Source organism: Mus caroli, chromosome 6, assembly GCF_900094665.2.
Source record: "Mus caroli chromosome 6, CAROLI_EIJ_v1.1, whole genome shotgun sequence".
NCBI classification, from domain to species: Eukaryota; Metazoa; Chordata; class Mammalia; order Rodentia; family Muridae; genus Mus; species Mus caroli.
This window is the reverse complement of record NC_034575.1, coordinates 103,457,897-103,476,292: the sequence shown is the minus strand read 5'-3', so window position 1 is coordinate 103,476,292 and position 18,396 is coordinate 103,457,897. Positions and strand designations below refer to the sequence as shown.

The window sequence follows — 18,396 nt, the reverse complement described above, 5'->3', positions numbered from 1 at the left end:
GACATTTTGTAATGCTTCTGTGTTTTGTTCTCTAGAAAGAAGCTAGTTGATAACTTTGATATGTGGGTAGTTTGTAGCAGTTTTTATTCTCTAGAGCAAGGCCATTCTGCCAGGAACCCTGTTATAGCCTTGCTACTTCTGGCCACAATACATGATACAAAGGCAAGGGCATTGCCCTGGTGAACAGACGCTTCCAAAGCCAGGGAAGAACTTAGTTCAGAGTAAAGGCTTTCAACTCAAGATTGATGCTAGCATCCACCCAGATTTCCAGAGTCCTGACTCCCTGAGCCATTTTTAGCAAAGTTCATCTTTATAGTTGCTCACAAAGTCAAGTAACAATGTCAAGTGACCAGTCAACGCTGGGTTGCTACTATTACCATTTTACTTTTAAAAAGTATGTGAGCACATGTGTACTTGTGCATGCACAAAGGTTGGAAGACAACTCATGGGAAGCTGTCTTTTTCCACCACTGTGTGGGTCTCAGGAATGAAACGCAAGTCCTCAGGTTTGGTGGCAAGCACCGTTAGTCTCAGAATCATTGTACCAGCCCTCATTTTGTTTTTGAGGGGTCTGTAGCTTAGGTCCGTCTGAAATTCACTAGGTTGACTTTGAACTTTTTGTCCACCCTCAGTCTCCTAAGTACTGGGGTTACTGTCATGTACCACCATGTCTGACAGTGGCTGTGTCTGTCTATAATCTCTTTATAAAGTAGTAATGTTGCTTGTATATCTAGACACATTTATGACCACTTTGTGAATATAAACCATTTCTCTAAAAACTTCTATGTGATGATTAATCCCACTCAGAAATAACAGACAAACAAAGCTTATGTAGGAAATAAGGTTTTTATTTTTAATGTCACCATTTCTCCTGTGCAGCTTTTGTTTTTACTTATTAGCTTCCACCTGTGAGTGAGTGCACACACCACCTGTATGTTTTACATCATTACATTATAGTGCATATATATGGGTCTCTTTCCATGTTAATTAATGTTTAGGTATCATAAACATTCTTGTGTGGTTTTGGGCAGTTCTAAGAACTTCATTTTTAGCAGCTCCTAGCATGTTCTAGGATTTAAGAACCACATATGTCGGTTACTACAACATAGTCTCCTAATATTACAGACTGACGTATGAGCAGGCAGACAGAATGTAACAATTACAGTTTTGTATTTCAGTACCATAAATGTGACTCTGAATATGTCACTTGCTTGTCTTGTCCTTGGACCTGCTCGTGCTGGGCTTGTCATGAGGTACACCATGGTGACAGAAGCATGTGGAAGAGGCGACCACTTACATCATGGAGGATAGGGAGCAGAAAGAGATTGCAGGAACACCTCTACTGAACTAATTCCTTCAGTTAAATCCCACCTCCAAAAATTTCTGCAACTTTTCACAAATAGAACCACCAGCTGGGGGCTAACTGTTCCACACATGTGCCTGGGTAAGACAATCAAACCATTAAGACTGAAGGTTTTTATCCCCTACAAAACTGCATATATCCACACACAGACACATACATATAAGCAAGCACCCAGCTGCACACAGGCACATAGAGACATATACACAGACACAGACACACACAGTTGTACACACAGTTACAGAACAGACACACAGATGCACATACAGAAAAAGAAAAGGTAGCTCGCACACACGCGCGCGTGCACACACACACACACAAACACACACACACTTCTCAGATAGAGGCAGACTATTTAGGAAATTCTCACAAGCAGCACTTGTAAAATAGGTGCTTAAGGAAACCAGGACCCTAATGAAGTTCCTACTGCCATTTGTAACTAGAGTTATAGCTCTTCAGTCCCTTGTCTCTCTATCCCCTGACACTCTCTCTCCCCCTTTAGGATGTAAGCCCTTAAAGGCTTGTGCTTCTAATGGAGACCATTTCCATGAAAAGTCAAACTTGGATCCAGGGACTAGACTCCTCCTCAACTGTTTTTTTTTTTTAAATTTTTATTTATTATTTATTTTTTTAAAGATTTATTTATTGATTATATGTAAATACACTGTAGCTGTCTTCAGACACTCCAGAAGAGGGAGTCATATCTCATTACGGATGGTTGTGAGCCACCATGTGGTTGCTGGGATTCGAACTCTGGACCTTCGGACAGTCAGGTGCTCTTAACCACTGAGCCATCTCTCCAGCCCCTGTTTTTTTTTTTTTTTAATGAGGCAGTGTCTTTGTAGTTTCTTAGCTGCGTTTTCTGCTGCCAGGAGAGCTTAACATAGCAGGAAATGTAACAGTTTCCTAAGCTTCTCACTAAACCACTCATTGTATTAAGGAAAGGCACCTCCAAAGGACTTTTAGTTGTTTTATTTTTATCTTCTGAAGGTCTTCCTAAATTGATTGATAAGGTTTTCTCTTGTATTGAAAGGAAATTTGTGCTTGCTTATTTCAGAATTTGTTTGCAACTCCTACAGAGCCCAATACAGCTTCCAGCCTTCTACTTACTGCTTGTTAATCACTTAGTCATTTTGCATTAAATAAATACTTTGGTAGACAGATTGTCAGGGGGACTAGGTCCAGCATGGAAAACCAGTTTGTTTATCTTTTTTCTCCTTCAGTTGCCCTTATTTTGGGTTGCTTTCTAACAGTTTTTGTTCCTTGTCTCCATTGATACATAGAAGGAATTTGGGGTGTGTTTTTCAGTCTGTTTTGGTCTCCAATTCCTGATAATTATGCTTTATTTTTAAGGGTGTGTTGTACATATTAGTTGAGTGGGAAGTGGGCATTTTGTCTTTCCCAAGGCCTTAGAAAACATGATTAGAAGGGACCTAGAGGTGGCAGGAGATGGGGGTGGCTACGAAGAGTGACACTTCCTTCTTGTAGAATATTGAATTGCAAATTGGTTGCAAACTTCACAGGGTTCAGCCTATAAACTCTGAGAACAGAACAGAACTCTGTAGCAATGCAGATTTTTTTTCCAGGCTCCCACCTCTTTTGGACAAAACATTTCAGTTACCCATTGCTCTTCAGGAAAAGAGTGCAATGGAAGGTACCATTTATTTCAGGACGTGTTGATTAGGGCACAGGCGTGGTGAATGGTTCCAAAATAGTGTCAGAGTGGGTCACTTCTGTTTCCAAGTCTTCCCTGATAACTGAATGTTGACATACAATAGAATAATGGCTTTCAGCCCTGGGAACCCCAGCGTTCTCTCTGGTGATGAGCTTTGCTAAAGGAATCACCTTTATCTTCAGTTTTCCAGTAGCACTTAGAATTTTTTCCATGCAGTTAAATCTATAGCTGCCATAGGACAGGGGATATTTTGGAAACAAACATCACTTCCTTTTTGTCCCAAAACTGTAGGAATTTTATAAGAGGCATGATAGAGGGTCTTTTATTTCATTGATTTTTTTTTTATTTCATTTTGAAATGATGCTTTACGTACACCTTTTTCTCCTCCTTTCCACGGACAGTTATCCTAACACAAAAGGACTAACCTGTAGGCTAGCTATCAGGAAAAGGAAGTGTGGAGGGAGTGGGGATGGGGGAGGCACACAAAACAACAACAGCACACCCGAAATGTCATAGGTGGAGCAGGCTGTGTGTATGTAAGTGAGGCCCGTTCTAAAGAGGCTGAGAGATCAGGCTGGAATGGCTAAACTGTCCAATGCTAGGGAAGAGCTAGATATTTGCGTTTAAAATAACATTTCTTACCACATTTTATGCTTTTGTGTCTATGTGCTACAGCACACATGGAGGTCTTGTGTGGGAGTCTTCTGCCTGGGTCTTGGTGCTCAAACTCAGGTAGTCATAGTTGGCAGCAAGCATCTGTACCTGCTGATCTCTTCGCTTCCTTCCTGTTGTGTGGCCTAAGATGGAGTGCAGATCCACATCCTCTGGCCCTAAGGATCTGGGTTTGGTTCCTGGCACTTAACGTGGCTGCCCACAGCCACCTGGAACTCCAGTTCCAGAGGATCTGACATCTTCTTCTGGTACCTATAGACACTACGCATTCTCATGATCCAGACACACGGGGAGGTAAAGCACTCTACACATTACAAAATCAAGTAAATATGAAAAAAATGGATAAAGTGCACACAGTGGAAAATTCACTTTCTGCAGTGCAATATACATGGGAAGAATGACTGATGCTGCAGTGGTACACAAGGAGTGTGTGTGAGAGAGAAAGGGCAGCAGCTTGCCTAGTGACCTCATTTTACCCAGAAGTCCCTGGGAAAGCTCCATGCCTCCATCCCCACCCCATCACACCTAGAATGATTTCCCAGACTTGTGTGGTCAGTAGATACACTGACAGGACATTTTCAGGCCCTTCGGCCTTCATCGCTAAGTTTTCCGGCTAATACCAGCTGGTACCACAAATGTCAGGCTCCTGACCGCTGGCTTCATTTTTATTGGTTGAAACTTGCTTCTTGTAATACAAAGTCCCCCAGAACAGACCTTAGTTCCACAGAATCTGGCCTTTGGTGTTTCTCATGCTTAAAACACCATGGAAATTATTAACTCCGTGAGCCTGGGATGAAACCTTGGCAGCTAGCCAGAGCTGCTTTTTCCCACTGTTGTGTTTAGAACATTAGAGCCAGAGTTTAATTAATTTTTTGATTAAGCAAAATCATTACAGATGATATTTAGGTAGGCTATGAAGTAAGAAACGCCAGATTTTGAAACTTGCCCTACTTGAGTTCTGAAAATTCAAGGGCTTAACACCAAGGGATCGAAATGGCCAGCTTCAGATTCTGACCTGTCCCCAAATGGTCATTGACCCCAAAGCCTTCATCACAAGAAGGCTGGTTCATCGGGTCTTTGGAATTTCAGAATAATTGAAGGTGAGATAAAATGGCTCTCCTGGCCTGAATCTAGGTCCTGTTTGACAAACTCTGTGCTTTATCTGCTGAGGGGAATGGAAGCTATCAGAGTGACTTCTAGCATGTCGGTTTGGCACCTCACTAAAGTGCTATTCGAAGCTCAGACTCAGCCTAGGAGGAAAATGAAATCAGCTAGCGGCTGCCAGAGGAAAAAAGGTGAGGCTGTCCTCATGTGCTGATAAAGGTTGGCCTGCATTCTGTCCATGCTTGTTGCTTGCTTTCTCAAAGGCTACAAGTCTTTTTCCTTTATGCACTTGCCAAATAAAATCTTATCTTTCTTTAAGTGTCACGGAAAAATGCGTCTTGAATCTCTTCCTTTAGTAATTGTCTTCAGCATCATGTTGAAGGAGGCCATTGTGGATATGTCCCTCTGTTCCTGTCCACTTCCGAGCCACCATTAGGCAGGTAACATTGTTCCTCAAGGTAAAATATATTTAGTGATAATGCCCACCTATGGGGATTATGGACCAAGGAGAGAATGCCAAGTTCCAGTGTTTAGCGTGGTGTACTTCATGGTTTTCTAGGTCCTCATTTCTGCTGTGAATCTGATATTAAAAGCAGAGTAGGGGCTCAGTAAGTTAGGTCACTTGCTGCTAAGTGTGATGACCCAAATGTGATACCTGGGATCCATATTGTGGACGAAGGGAACTGACTCCTGCTAAGTGTGCTCTGACTTCCACAGGTATGCTGTGTATGTATACACATACATGTACACACACACACACACACACACACACACACACACACACACCACATTAAAAAACAAAGCAGACTGCTGGAGAGATGGCTCAGTAGTTAAGAGCACTGACTGCTCTTCTGAAGGTCCTGAGTTCAAATCCCAGCAACCACATGGTGGCTCACAAACTTCCATAATAAAATCTGATGCCCTCTTCTGGGTTTCTGAAGACAGCTACAATGTACTTACATGTAATGAATGAATGAATCTTTGGGCCCGAGCAGGACCAGAGCAGGACAGGAGGGAGAGGGGCCAGAGCGAGCAGAAAAAGTGCCTGAAGACAGCTACAGTGTACTTACATATAATAAATACATAAATCTTAAAAAAAAAAAAAGACAAAGCAGCCGGGCGTGGTGGCGCACGCCTTTAATCCCAGCACTCGGGAGGCAGAGGCAGGCGGATTTCTGAGTTCGAGGCCAGCCTGGTCTACAAAGTGAGTGCCAGGACAGCCAGGACTACACAGAGAAACCCTGTCTCGAAAAAAACCAAAAAAAAAAAAAAAAAGACAAAGCAAAGAAAGAGATAGGTACAGTCAGGTAGGACTGGTCAGCTATAGTTACATCTATAAACAAAGAGCAAACTGGCCTAGGCTACATGAACGTGTTACTCAGATGCCTATTAATTAACAAGTTATATTCCAGATCCCTGACTTGGCAAATTCCCTCCTCTGCTCCATGGTGTGTCTGCTGCACAAAGTGTCTATACAAAAGGAAAGTTGGATCTGGTCTTTGCCGTTGTCTGTAATTCCGAAGCTCATCCTCTTTAACCCGCCTCCCAATGAAAGTGCCTCCCGTGGGGCTGGCCTTGTAATTCCCTGGCGGAATGCTTACCGGGCATGTCCAAGGCCCTTAGTTTGATCCCCAGCATCTCAATTAAAGGAGAAGTTACTTATGAGCATAGCAATTTAGCAAAGAGCAGGAAAGCGGGGGCAGCGTCTTAGTTGGTGAGATCTTGGCCAGCCGGTGAACTGTTCTCTGAGCTGATTTGAGTTTGGTTTAGTTCAGCCTCATGATTTATGATTTAAATGTATCCTTTTTGCTGTGATTACAGGTCCAGGATCTCCGTTCTCACTTCATCAGCTCCCACATTTAAAGGTTAAGAGGTTGTTCAAGGGAACAATTAGGGTTTGGGAGAAAGGACTCACAGGGTACAGGGCTTTCCTAGCTCAGCAGTTCATGTGTTATGGTTTGGGGCTCTGAGCTTCTCCAGCATCTTCAGGGTCAGTGAGTCAGCAGTATTTTCAACATTATTAACTACTACTGCTACTACTACTACTACTACTACTGTAGTAGTCGTCTTCTCCTCCTCCTCTTCCTCTTCTTCCTCCTCCTCCTTCTTCTTCATTCCTAGTATCACACGAGTGTACTGTAGAATTTTCGAGAGACTTCATGGTATATAGCTTCTTTTGAGTTCTCTGTCATTTCTAGGAGTGAGAATTTTGAGAGTGACTTCTCTAGGAGAGAAGCAAGGTCCCACAGTAACTACCTGTCTTTGTCTTTGAAGAACATGACCCACCCTTCTCCAACCCCTCTGAAGACAGCCCAGCAAGAACTGAGCACAAATTACTCTAAGAACAGCTTAAATGACCTTCCAAGAAACTGCCATGGCACGTCACATCTTCCACATAGCCTTTGAAACATCATCATCTGGTGTATGGACAAGTCTCATAGCTGGAATCAGTCTAATGTCAGACTTCCACAAGTGTTCCACATGGAAGCCTTCACTCGAGGGGACAATGGTCTGGGACCCTCTGTGTCCTTAATGTCTTCTCTTTAGGAGATGGCTGTATTACAAAGTCAGTGAGAAGGGCCAGGCTCTTGCTGTCTGAAGCACCCACTTCGCTCTTCCCTGCTGAGGTTTGACTTCTTGATGCTATGGCTTGTGATTACTCCACTTCGCAGCTAGCAATTTCAGGCACCTCCTAGGTGCTCAGGAGTGCTTAATGCCCATGATCTAGTTTGATCTGGAGCACAGTGGTGGGAGGAACTAGTTGTTTTGGGTCATTATTCCCAGTGGGCATATAGGAAACTAGGACTCTTAAGTGTCTGCAAGGTGCCCTGGGGCAGCTGTGGGATGAGGTAGGATCAGGACTTACTGTTTTTGTTGCTGCTATGGTATTGGATATTTGACTTTATTGTGCCTTTGGTGACAGGAAACATGGATGGAGTCTGAGAAATTATGAGGCTGAGCAAAAGGTCCATAGGGAGAAACAGGCAGGTGGGAGGTGGCTGAGAACATGAGCTTCAGGCTGTGGAATTCAATGATTTAAAATCTGGTCCCACTGCTTGTTAGATCTATGGCTTTGACTGAGTTCACTGAGTTCACAAGCATTTACGGCTTGAAAAGCAAGTGAAAGTACGTATAGATGACATAGAACCCGGGCTGGGCTGTTAAGGTCGTATAGTGTGATGTACGCATAGACCCTTGACTTGCCTTAAATCCAGTCCCAACTTGGAATGTCTCTGCTTTGCCACATCTCAGTTCCTCCAGTGAGTTAATGAGACATTGGAGGTTGAGACACACATTTTTGGAAAGACACACTTTGAGCCCATCTTCCCCCTCCCTGCCAAATGTACCACTTATTTTTACAAATAATTAGATGACTCTCAAGAAAGAATTTGTCACCCAGGCAGTGGTGGTGCATGCTTTTAGTCCCAGCACTTGGGAGGCAGAGGCAGGCAGATTTCTGAGCTGGAGGCCAACCTGGTTTACAGAGTGAGTTCCAGGACAGCCAGGGCTACACAGAAAAATCCTGTCTCAAAAAACAAACAAACAAACAAAGAAGAAAGAAAGAGAGAGAGAGAAAGAAAGAGAAAGAAAGAAAGAAAGAAAGAAAGAAAGAAAGAAAGAAAGGAAGGAAGGAAGGAAGGAAGGAAGGAAGGAAGGAAGGAAGGAAGAAAGAAAGAAAGAAAGAAAGAAAGAATTTGTCTTAGAGGTGAAGTAGAAGGGTGGGTATATGGGAAAGAAGTCATCTTGCTGGAAATAATGGCAACCACAGCATACATCGTCAGCTCATTTGTGTTCAAGTGCGTGAACTGAGTGAAGCTGATAGAAGGGGCTGAGATCCATTCTGAAGAGCAAGGGGAAAAGTGTATTCACTGTGCTCATTCAAAGTCTGCAAAAGTGTACAGTTCAGTCGCCTGGTCTTTGTGAAACAAGGCTGACCTTTCCTATTCTCTTACCTTCGCTGCTGGGCTCAAAATGGAACATTGTTCCTTAAGAAATAGTTTGGGGGCAGCTTCCAGCTGCCCTTTGCCTCTGTTCCAGAACAGTTGTAAAGAGTTGAGTGGTAGTGGTAGAAAGCCACCATCAGGGCAGTCACAATCACGTGTATAATCGTATTAGCGAAGGCCTTCGCTTCGGGACATATAAGGGAAGGCAAAGACTGGAACCCAGTGGCCATTGTTTGTGGTCTCTGAGCTTTTAGCAGTGTTTGTGGGTGGTAACATTTGCACCTCCTCCTGTGGCCACATTTCGGCTGTAAGGTGGCTGCCAAAAGTACTTTTATGTGTAACGTTCTCCCTCTAGTGGCCAGATGGGCTTTGTAGTTACTCATTTTATTGTTTTCTTACCGTTTTTGAATAAATCATCTGCAAATTTGAAGAACCTTTCATTTAGGGGTGCTGTGGATTTAGGGTTGCTAAGAGGAAGAAGCTAAGCGAGATGGGGTACATCTTCTCTTGAGTCAGTGTTCAGGTGTTTGTTTTTATTTGTTTATTTGTTTGTGGTTTATGTGTGTGAGTGTCTTGCCTACATGGGTGTGTGTACATCACCAGTGTGTCTGGTGCCCACCAAGGTCAGATCCCTTGGATTCTGGGAACCAGACCTGGGTCCACTTCTGGAACAGCCAGTGCTCTTGTCTGCTGAGCTATCCTCTCTCCTGCTCCAGCTGCTAGCTTTGTAAAGAATAGGCAGAAAGAGAGCTTTGAAATGATTCCTCATCTTTTCAATTGGATTTTTGGAAACATTATTTTTCTTAAGAATTATCTTCTATCATCCCTTATTAAAGAACTTGTCTTTGCAGTGGGTGGATACCATTACGGAGAACCACGACCAGTCAAAATGCAGAGCTGGGGAGCCTAGTCTCAGAGTCTGAATTTACTGAATATCCCCAAACCTAAGGCTCAGAGAACATGGCAGGAGACGGAGCAGAAGGGTCACAATAGATCGAAGAGTAGAGGATTTGCTGGGAAACTGTGTCTTCCCATGTCAGAAGCTACACCCATAAAGTCTCACCAGCATGACTGCATAGTAACGTGAGGTGAGCAACAGACATTCCAAAGTGCACGGGGGAAAGCCCATGGGGCCTCAGCTCTACAGGAAGAATATTGGAATGCTGAGAGCGGGAGAAATGCTCTTCCCCAGAGAAGAGCACACCAACTGCTTATCCAATACCAAAGGTCCCTGAAAACATACATACAAGTAGCATTATAGAGACTGAGCAGGTTATATTTAGGGAAATAAACGTATATGCATATATGCAGGGAACAACAATTAATGAAAAACAGAGGCTATGTATTTGAAAGAGAACAAGTAGAGGAATATGGGAGGGAGAAAAGGAGAGAAATAATGTGATTATATTATAATCTTTAAAAAGTATTATTAATAGCTATCAAGTTTCCCCCAGAAAAATCTGTATTTTAAAAATGTATCATATGTAATGAATACCTGGGGTAAAACTAGCAACTCAAAGGAGTAAGTAGAGGTTGAGGCAGGGGGACTGTTGATTTGAGGCTGGCCTTGGCCTTAGCTATGTAGAGAGACTTTTACAAACAAACAACACAACATAAAATGTTGCTCCCCGCCACCCCCGCTCTCTATCTGGTGCTTCTCTTTTATTCTGTAAGTTCTGATCTTTCAAACCCATGGCAGTAGGTTATCATTGTCAATAGTCTCTTTCCAGGTTATTCTATGCCTTTATAAACAGTACTACATATGTATGCTAGTATGTACAGAATCAGCTGATACACACAATTATGTCTGTGCTCACACATAGAAATGATGTGTATTGTATAAAACCTTGCTTTTATAAAACAAGGTGGAGCTGGGTTATATAATTTGGTGAATAAATACCGGCTTAACATTTGTGATGGTGTGAGAGTTTGATACCCAGCACTGAAAGAAAAAGAATCTATAGATAATACTATATCTTATACACCCTGTGAAGTTCCTGTGTGTTGCTGTGGGGATGGCTCACCTTTAAGTTTACTTAAGATTTTTATTTATTTATTTATTTATTTAAGATGCATTGGTGGTTTGTCTGTATGTATGTTTGTGTGGGGATGGTTAGTAGATCTCTGCAACTGGAGTTGCAGACACTTGTGAACTGCCATGTAATTCTGGGAATTGGACCCCAGTCTTCTGGAAGAGGGGACAGTGCTCCTTATTCACTGAACCATCTCTCCAACCCCTCCTTCTTAACATTTTAAAGTGCACCTTTTAAAATATTTCATTTTTAAATTATGTGTATATGCTTGTGTTGGTGTATATGCTTGTGTTGGTGTATATGCTTGTGTCTCTGTATATGCTTGTGTCTGTGTATATGTGCATGTGAGTATATGTGCTCTCAGAGGCCACGAAGGATGGGTGGCATTCTCTGGAACTAGAGTTACAGGTGATTCACAGCTGCCATGTGATTGCTGGTAATCAGACCTGAATCCTCTGCTCTTCTTAAACCATTGGGCCATCTCTCCAACCCCTAGATGATTATTGTTGCTTTAAATTATGAGTGTGTGTGTGTCTGTCTATATGTCTCTCTGTGTACGTGTGTGTGTCTGTGTGAATATGTGAATGCAGGGACCTTCTATGGTGTTAGATCCCCTAGAGGTGGTTTGATTCACTCGTCCTGGGTGTTAGGAAGCAAACTCCGGCTCTCTGAAACAGCAGTTTTTAACCTCCGAGTCATCTCTCAAGCCTAGGTATAGTTCATTTTAAAACAATTGATTTGACTTAAACATTCCTTTACCCTAAGTATCTGGGTTTTTTTTTTTTTTTAAATCTTCATTGTTAAAAAAGTGTTTCAGCAGACCAGTTCTTTCTTATTTATCTTTGGCAATTTGTGGCAATATGTTGGTAGGACACATTCCTGGAGTCCATATGGTATATTAAAACACACAATTATCTTAATAGTGATGGATATCGCTAGCCCTGTGTAGCAGTTGACAGCACAGGAAAGGGTGTACCCATGTTATATGCCCCGACACAGGGACTCTGCTGTACTTTATCCTACTTTGAGTCTGAGAAGAGCCAGCTGAGCTCAGCAGAGGGGAAATTCTACTGCAGGGTTCAGGAATAGCTGTCTTAGGGCTGGACAGTGGTGGTGGTGAGGAAATCAAGCCCAGGTCTTCTTGTGGTCGAGCGTACAGTCTTCTCAGCGTTTTGTGGCTGAAATAGTAGCCTGGGATATGCAGCTTGGTTCACTCTTGGCTGAAAATGACTCCAGTTTGCAGAAGTGATGCCCTGTTAATCAGTTCCATGCCCTGGAGCAGATTCTTTCCACTCTGCCCGCTGCCCACAATTGACAGTGACCTCCTAAGTGCCTGAAGTTCTAATACGGAGGCTTCTCCGCCTGTGGTTTGGTAAGCCGGGTCCCTTGCTGAGTTAATAAAACTGACTTTTTCTACATCTCGCTCATTCAGGCTGGTTCTGACCTCATGTGCCTCTGAGAGTTAATAAGCATGGTCTAAGAGTCAGAGAGGCCTCGAATGCTACTTAGTCTCATCATAGCCCAACACCTCATCCCTTTAGTCCATCTTAGGATCTGCAGGATTGGTCTCTGGACCAGGCCCAACTTGTACTAGAAGCGTTTTTTTTAAGAGACTGTCCAAAATACATTCTCCTGAGTGTTCTCTCAGAGGACTTAGTTTGTTGGATCAAAATCAGTCCTAGGATTATAAGCCTGAAGTTTCTGTTCTTACCTTCTTAGCTGTGAAACCTCTTGCCTCTTGGGAGATTAGGCTGTAGTATGTGTGAAAAGTGGATTTGAATTATATTGAACCCTCTCTCTTACAGAGAAATGGAAGGGAGGGCTTTCTGGAAAACTGCATAGAGACATTAGATTAAGTGAGTTATTCCTGGATCATTTTGGTGGCCTTGTTATTTGGGACTTCCTTAGTTTGTATTTCTTACCTCTTATTTGAGTAGCAACAAAACAAAACAAAACAAAGAGTTGGGAAGGGTCCTCACCTTTGGCACAGACCTGTTGTAGACCCCCTGGGAGTTAGTACAAAGGCAGTGCCAGCCAAAGAAAACCTGAAAACCTGATATAAGTAGGTTATTTTATTTTAAAGTGTCGTGTGTGTGTGTATACATGCACATGTGCTAGCATGCACACCTTATTTACTGCAGGTGCATTGGAGACCAGGAAAGGATATTAGATTTCCTGCAGCTGAAGTTACAAGTGGTTGTGAGCTACCTCAGTGGGCGCTATGAACTGAGCAGGCTGTGTGTCTTTTCTCTAGTCCCTGAAACCAAGGCTTTATAATGCTTCAAGCACCAGTAGCTACCATAAGCCTTAGTATAGATCGAAACTCCTCTATAGTTGCTCCTACACAGTGGCTGCTTACTAAATATTGCTAAATGACCAGAGGTTTTAATATTTGTGTGATTGAGGACAAAGTGGATCTTCTAGCAACTTCCTGATGCTATGTAGCCTTTAAGTTATACTTGCCATGTGCTTTTGTTGTTGTTGGAAACTGGAGGTTTTGTACCATGATCATGGTTCCCAAACTTCTATGTCTTGTAATCTCTGCAAGACTCTTCTTATAAGCAGGTTGGCACTGTGACAAGAGGTGAATTCTTATTCTGTGTCCCCAGAGCAACATTCTTTACGGGCTGAAACTGGGGCCAGAGTACTTCAAATGACTTTCTTCATAGATAGAAAAGAACAAAGTAAAAGTTAACGTTTGTGTGCCCAGCAAACCCAAGATTCATACTTGAGATTCGCCTGTCCCCAGGCCCCCAGCCTCCAATGCTGCGATTATAAGTATGCCTCATTACAGCTGGGGTTTTATGTGGGTTATGGAGACTGAACACGGGTTCATTCCCACATTACTGAACTCATACTTAACCAGGGAATCTCCTCAGATGAGCTATCTCCCTAGTCCCCAGACTCTGAGAAAAATTTAAAGATATTTTAAAATCGGATACTGTACGATTATGTGGTGAAAAGAACACATTTTTATCTGTTTGGAATATTAAAAATGGAAAGCAATATGTATATATAAATACACACATTGTATTTATATATAAGTTCATAGCAGAAATGGAAGAAAAAAGCCTAACCTGTATAAATAAATACTAGGGTTCTAGGTCCCCTTTAAAATACCAGAACTTGCTCTGATCTCCCCAGGTCCCGTCATCCCAGGTCCCGCTGTTTCCTGTAGGGAGACATGCTTGCCCAAGTCCCTGTTTGATCATGTTTTTCTTTTTTTCTCCTCTCCTGTTTATCTCCTTTTTAAATGCTGTTCTAGTGGCCAGGACTTGGGTTTGACGAGAACAAATTTGGCAGATGTGCTTTTCTGGCAACAATGCCAGCCTGTGTGATGTTCTTTGTGACTTTTTTTTTTTCATTTTTGGGTACAGCCAGTTCAGAACAAGATGTGCTCTTGTGAAACTTTAAGTCAGTTTTGATGGTTAAATATTCAAAGAGGCAGTGTCTGAATATGAAAGCTACCGTGCAGACATCTTTCACTAGGAGTACAGGGTTGGGGTGAAAAATCAGTGTTTGTGGGAAGAAGTAGAAAACTCAGATCATTTTATTTTACTGTGTGTGGAGGGTAATGTGTGCACGTGTGTGTAGGCACATCTGCATGCTTCAGGTTTTGGGTAGGTAGTGTAGACACATGTGTAGGCACATCTGCATGCTTCAGGTTGAAGTTCGGTGCCTTCTTCCATTGCTCTCCGCCTTGTTTTTTGAGATAGAATCTCTCACTGAACCTGGAGCTCAATGACTGACCAGTCTGACTAGCCATTGACCACGAGGCATCCCTTTGGTTTCTGCCTCTTTGGTACTAAGACTTGCAGTCCCATGCATGGTTTTTGAGGCTCTGGGACTCTGACCTTCTGGCCTCATGCTCACATGGCATGCACTTTGCCCAGGGAGCCCTTTTCCCAGCATCACAATCAAGGTTTGTTGGTGGTGGTGTTCTGTTTTTTTTTTTTTTTTTTGCCCCCCTTTTTACAGTTCACACTTGAATTTTGTGACTAAAAAACCAAAAAAGTTGTACAAACTCTATGTCTGAGGCTTCGAGTTCTCCTGGCTGTTTCTCTTCCAGTGATGACAAAGGCATTTCAGCGCATCTTCATGTTAATGCACCTGAGTTGGTGGACAGTGCAGGGTCATTTCTCAGCTTGCATAACTTTTCATCCTCCATCTTGTCCATCTCTTGTTTCTATCCGTATCTTTATTACTTCTGACAGCTACATACAGATTCTCATTGTCTGCCATAGACAGTCTTGTATCTGGTCTTCCTGAGCCTCTCTGACAACTTCCCTCTGCTGGTTACTCATTTGGGCAAGGTGCCAAGTTGGCATGTGCAGGTCCTGTACTATATAGGCACCCAAAGACCATATGAGACCCGTGCAAATGGCTCTCATTCAGAATGTCTGTAGATTTTCTATTAAGGGAGACTAAGTGCTTTGAGAATTAAGAATGCTTTTTGTTTTTAATTCTCCAGCATGTAATAGATTAGGGGCTCAAAAGCATTTGCCGAATAAGTTATAAGTGCAGGGTCCTAACTTTATAAATCTTGAATGTATGAGAATAATTAACAAACATTTGTGAGTTAATTGGCTGACTGAATAAGTAACAGAATTTTAAAAACTTTATTCTTCTTACTTTTAATGATTTATTTATCTATCTTGAAGACATTAAGGAAAAGGTCCACAATATAATTGCTAATATATAACTTACTCTGAACAAGCCAAAACTTTGAGAACAATTTTAGCAAAGCACATTTGGATGGAGTGGATGCTGGTGTCTATTAAGGATCTACATTTCTGAGCTGTGTTTGAACATCAAGGGTTGCTGTGGCTAGAGCTGGGGAAGACGTGAGTTGGCTCCTGGAGAGGAAGTGGATCTTATGCTGTTTGCAGGAGTTAGGTAGATAAGGGATACACAGTGGCCAGCAAACAATTCTTACAAAACCCCAAAACTCAAATAGAAGGGATCCAGTTATGTTCAGATGTAAACTAGGAGGCACAGTTTGTCTTTGTTTGGTTTCTGTTATTGTAATAAAGCACTATAACCAAGGTAATTTGGAGAGGAAAAAAATTATTTGGCTTATTTGTGTCTCAGATTACAATCTCTTGAGAGAAGCTGAGGTAGGAGCTGAAGTAGAGGCCATGGAGGAATGCTGCTGGCTTCTCATGGCTTGCTTAGTTTGCTTTCTTTTCTACCGCAGGCCCACCTGCTCAGGGGTGGCACTGTCCTGAGTGGACTGGACCTCCATACATCAATCATTAATCAAGAAAATGGCTCAGACTTGATTAAAGGCAATCTAGATTTGTATGTTACCACTCTCCCCTGTGTGCTGTTTAAATGATTTGTAGTGGCAGCTTATGAAGAGGTACAACCAGTCAAGTGATGGAGGGAGGTGTAGAGAGTGGGCATAGTGGGAAAACATCATTGGGTATAGAGTTGGAATGAGTGATGTCCTTGCTTAGTAATTGGTTGTCTTTGTCAATTCGTATGCCTATTCAACATGTCTGGACCAAAGGATTATCAGGTTAGCCATGTATGACATAACACAGATGGATCTGGGGTAGATCAGGTCATTTGTATTTCCCCATTTAACCATGGTTGTATGTCATAAGGCTGGGTGTGTGGCTGATAAAGATGTTGACAAGGTGACTTCAGGCTGATGAAATTGATGCACAATTAGGTGGTATCAGATGGAAACAAGACATGGGATGAAATGGTGGGAGGAGAGAGAGGGAAGTAGGAAGGGAGTAAGAAATGGTGGAGAAGAATATATTATTAGCTGTCTTGTTATTTTCAGGAGTCTAATAGTCATGTAAAAAATAAGTGTAAGGGACAGACAGCAAGAAATTACAGCCATATTTGAAAAGATCACCAGAGGGAAGAAAATAATGAGTATTCTGCAACAACAGTGGTGAGGGAGGAAGTATAATTTAAAGTAACAAGTACATATATATGTGTACACACACACACACACACACACACACACACACACATACACACACATATGAGTATTGCCCTTTGAAGGTCAAGTTAAACATCCTCTAGAAGACAATACTGTTATCAAGGCTTAAGGTAAGAGAAAGAGATTTTCAGTGACCTGCTGCAATGCTATGTTTAGAAATCTGGCAGCCACCTTAAATGATGATAAGACACTGAATGTTAAAGGCAGAGGGCTTCTTGTGGGAAGAGATGGGAGGAATCCAAAGCTGGTGGCCAAGGGCGTAGGCCACAAAGAAGCATGGGGTAAGGAGGCAAGGAGCGTAGAGTCTCTATGAGTTACCTTGATACTTTGAGAACTGTATTAGCCTTGCCAGGGAGTTGTTCCCTTGTCTCCTTGATAAGCATCAAGGCAAGGACAGCTGTGGGAGAACTGTGGATAAAAGTGTCCTCATAACCAGACGAGCGAAGCCACATACAAGGCTGGCTGTAAATGTGAGTGAAAGTTGGCAGAAACACTGAATGTTTCTAAATTCCATCATCTTTGCTTATGCCTTGGCTTTCACCGAGGTGGTGATATTTGAATGGGTAATAAAATAATGACCTTCTTGGGTCCATAAATTACTATGTAGTTTCTGTAAATTTGTTTTTCTCATCTTTCAGTAAAACCATAAATTGTGTTATAACAAATAAGATTTTCATATAGTTGTTCTATTAACATCAAATAAGAGAAACCTCTGGGTCATTGTAGTTCTGTATTAGGGTTTAAAAATGAGAGCTTCATTCTGCTGAGCAGGCATTGAAAACAAACCAGGAGATTTATTTATCACGCTCAAATATAATGGGGTCACAAACAATAAATTATCATTACTACAGAAACAATTTAATCATATAAACTATTACTTTTGGGGGGCATTTTCACCATCTTTTAAATATGATATTGACAAGAATCAATATAAAACTTTTTAAAAAAATATTTATTTATTTTATGTATGTAAGTACACTGTCGCTCTTTAAAGACACACCAGAAGAGGACTTGGGATCCCATTACAGATGGTTGTGAGCCACCATGTGATTGCTGGGAATTGAACTCAAGACTCTGGAAAAGGAGTCAGTGCTCTTAACTGTTGAGCCATCTCTCCAGCCCAATATAAAATTTAAAAAATCACGTGTAATCCACTATATAAACAAACTCAAAGACAAAAACCACATGATCATCACATTAGATGCTGAGAAACCATTTGCCAAAATCCAACACCGCTTCATGATAAAAGTCTTGGAAAGATCAGGAATTCAAGACCCATACCTAAACATAATAAAAGCAATATACAGCAAACCAGTAGCCAACATCAAACTAAATGGAGAGAAACGTGAAGCAATAGCACTAAAATTAGGGACTAGACAAGGCTGCCCACTCTCTCCCTACCTATTCAATATAGTACTTGAAGTCCTAGTACAATTAGACAACAAAAGGAGATCAAAGGGATACAAATTGGAAAGGAAAAAGTCAAAATATCACTATTTGCAGATGATATGATAGTATATAAAAATGAATTGGTGTGACTTTAACTAAGCAAGTAAAAAATCTGTATGATAAGAACTTCAAGTCTCTGAAGAAAGAAATCAAAGAAGATCTCAGAAGATGGAAAGATCTCCCATGCTCATGGATTGGCAG

The 18,396-nt window shown here is 41.9% G+C and overlaps 1 long non-coding RNA gene across 1 annotated transcript in view; it reads left to right on the top strand.

Moving 5' to 3' along the window:
• The first annotated feature begins 4,699 nt into the window (after positions 1 to 4,699).
• Positions 4,700 to 18,396, top strand: part of LOC115031281 — a 21,196-nt gene continuing 7,499 nt past the window's right edge. Inside the window, exon 1 of the long non-coding RNA XR_003836880.1 lies at positions 4,700 to 5,001. This is a non-coding gene — a long non-coding RNA (uncharacterized LOC115031281). The remainder of the gene's footprint in view (positions 5,002 to 18,396) is intronic.